This window comes from Miscanthus floridulus, chromosome 18 (genome assembly GCF_019320115.1).
Source record: "Miscanthus floridulus cultivar M001 chromosome 18, ASM1932011v1, whole genome shotgun sequence".
Classification (NCBI taxonomy): Eukaryota; Viridiplantae; Streptophyta; class Magnoliopsida; order Poales; family Poaceae; genus Miscanthus; species Miscanthus floridulus.
Genome location: NC_089597.1, coordinates 28,613,197 through 28,616,227, shown reverse-complemented (window position 1 = coordinate 28,616,227; position 3,031 = coordinate 28,613,197). Strand labels below are relative to the sequence as shown.

Here is a 3,031-nt window from a genome sequence, read left to right as displayed (position 1 = left end):
AGTTTATAGTATGCTCAAGTGTGTACTCGCCCTGACTTAGCATTTGTTACCGGGTAACTGGCAGATATCAGAGTAATCCAGGATTAGAACATTGGAAATTAGTAAAGAAAGTTTTGCGTTACCTGCAAGGTATGAAGGGTCTCATGCTAACGTACAGAAGATTTGGTTCCCTGCACATAGAGGGGTATACAGATTCTGATTATGCGGGAGATGATAGAAAATCCATGTTAGGATACAAGTTCACTCTCGTAGGAGGAGCTATATCGTGGAAATGCTCAAAGCAAACCATCACTACATCGTCCACAACGTATGGCGAGTTTGTAGCATGTTATGAGGCCATAGGGCAGGTGAATTGGCTAAAGAAATTCATGTCCGGGTTGAAAGTAGTAGACGACGTACATAGACCACTCAAATTATACTGCGATAATAATCCAGCAGTATGTTATGCTCACAACAATAAGTCAAGTGGTGCTGTCAAACACATTGACATTAAGTATTATGTTGTGAAAGATAAAGTCCGGGATCATATAATTAGTCTTGAGCATATAAGAACAGAAAAGATACTCGCGGATTCGCTTACAAAAGGCTTACCATCCAGCGTGTTCAGAGAACATTTAGCCGGCATGGGTTTAAGGGAAAACCTATGATTCCTAGACAATAAGGCCTAGTTGGGAATCTGTTTTAAAACAGAGAGATGCATTGTAGCTGTTTAATCTAATGACAACTGGCCGTGACGATGAGGTATGCTCTATGCATTGATTGTGATGGAATGTGAACAAGATAAAGTAACTAAGTTGAGTTTAAATCATAAGGTGAGATCAATGGAGAGAATGTTAGATGATATCCACCAATTGGTCCAATGGTCAATTGGGCCCTTGAATCCGTGCCCTGATCGGGGACGCCCAACCGTTCCATAGTTGGTGGGCTCCCGTCGCACAGCGTCATAAAAAGTGAGGTAGGGCCGAAGCACAAAGCACGAGGTTCACCTGAGCCGCCAGACGCCCCACCTACAGTCCCTAAACCCTAGCCGATCTAGAGAGGGGCGTTGCCAGCGATGGGAAGCTCCGCCACCGGCCACCGTCGCCTCTGCACCATCGCCACCGTGACAGCGCCTTCACCGCCGAGCATCACGGCACCACCGTCAAGCAACCCCATGGCCAGCTCGTCTTCTACGAAGGTGGTCGATAGTTTGCACCTCCTCAACCCATATCTCTCTCACTCTATCTGTTAATCCCGTACTAGTACATGTTTTAAGATTCGCTATTTACTCTAAATATAAGTACTCATGCTAGATCTATGGCTAGTTGATCCTTTAATATTCTATCAAGAAGGTGGTCGAGACGGCATGGACGCTGGCAAGATGGCCGAGCAGCCGTGGCGCGCAGAGCTGCGCAGGGTCGACCTCCACGGCCTCGACCGGGCGGGCCTGGTTGGCTGGAAGCCTGCGCTGCCGTGGCTGCGTCGATGGAAGAGCTCGGCTGCGTCGTGGTCGCCCACGGCGAGCTGGACGGCGAGCTCCGGCGGGACCTGTTCGGTCGCGCGATGCCGGAGCTTTTCGCCCTCCCTCTGACGGTGAAGCAGGGGACACTGTCTGGTAGCCGTATCGGCGGTTACATCGGGCCTGACCCCGTGAAGGCCCTTGGCCTCGAGAGCCTGCGCATCTCCAAAACCACGGACGCCGGCAAAGTCCACGCCTTCACCAATCACGTTTGGCCCGATGGAAACATTGCCTTCTGGTAAGCAAAGTGTTAAGTATATATGAATTTAGCTGTCATCGAGCTGCCTGCTATATATGGCGATCGATGGATGTTTTTGCAGCGACACGATAGAAGCGTTTGCCAAGGGCACGCTGGAGTTGGACCAAACGGTGCAGAAGATGGTTCTGGAGAGCCTGGGCGTGCGGAAGGAGCACGTCGACTCGCACCTCGCGTCGTTCGACTACCACGTCCGGCTGTCCCACTACGGGGCCCTGCCTCCGACTGCCGGCGGCGACGGCGACGAAGCGACGTACGCGGTTGCGCACAAGGACTGCACCATGGCGACCACGATCGCGCAGCACGAGGTGGAGGGTCTGCAGGTGCAGGCCAGGGACGGCGCCTGGATCAGCGTGGCCCCTGAGCCCCGTACGTTCGCTGTCGTCGCCGGCGAGTTGCTCACGGTAAACGGATGCTGCTAGTTCTCCGGTCGATCCCTAGCTCCATGCATGGCAACCAATGAATGAACAAACTAAACCCACCATCTCGATCAACGCTTGCATATATCCCTGGCAGGTGGTGACGAACGGGAGGGTGCCTGCCTGCGTCCACCGCGTGAGGACGCCGAGCAAACGCGAGAGGCTGTCGGCGCTGTTCGGGTCAGAGCTGAGGCACGGCGCCGTGGTGAGCGCGCTGGAGGAGCTCGTGGACCACGACCGGCACCCCCTGCGTTTCAGGCCCTGCGACTTCGACGAGTACGTCAAGTTCCGCTTCGGTCAGGAGAGGCCCGCATTGAACAGCGCGCTGCAGGAGTTCTGCGGAATTGTCCCGGCCGTCGCGTCCCCACGGAGTGAATGCGGCTATGCATTGCGAGACCCAGACCCAAAATAATCTCTAATCCAATACTTATAACCTCTAACATAGTACCTATATGGAAGATCTATTTTAGATATAAGAAGAGGCATAACCCAAATCTGAGTATCCTCTCTCCTCGAGACATATTTTCAGAAAGGATTCTTTTTTAAGGTTTATTATTGAAAAAGATATTTTATAGGTATTGAACCTTTTATCTGTAGCGTTACCTAAATATAGAATGGATCTTGTATTTTGGATAGTGGTTGTTGGAGACCGTCTAAGCTATCTATCTGCCTAGTATGCAGTACCACTTATTTGCGTGTAATTGTGTTGTCGTCGTTCGTGAACGTATTCTGTACACCATATCGGAGTCAATGGCTCCGTTCGGTTTACCCCATATTCGGCTTGTTTGGCTTATTTTTTCAGTCGGAACAGTGTTTTCCTCTCACAACAATTCAGCCAGAACAGTGTTTTCAATCAGT

General features: G+C 51.2%; 1 pseudogene; it reads left to right on the top strand.

The window, feature by feature from the left end:
• The first annotated feature begins 1,345 nt into the window (after nt 1–1,345).
• On the top strand, nt 1,346–2,585 carry LOC136523576 (probable 2-oxoglutarate-dependent dioxygenase AOP1; annotated as a pseudogene).
• Nucleotides 2,586–3,031: the final 446 nt, after the last annotated feature.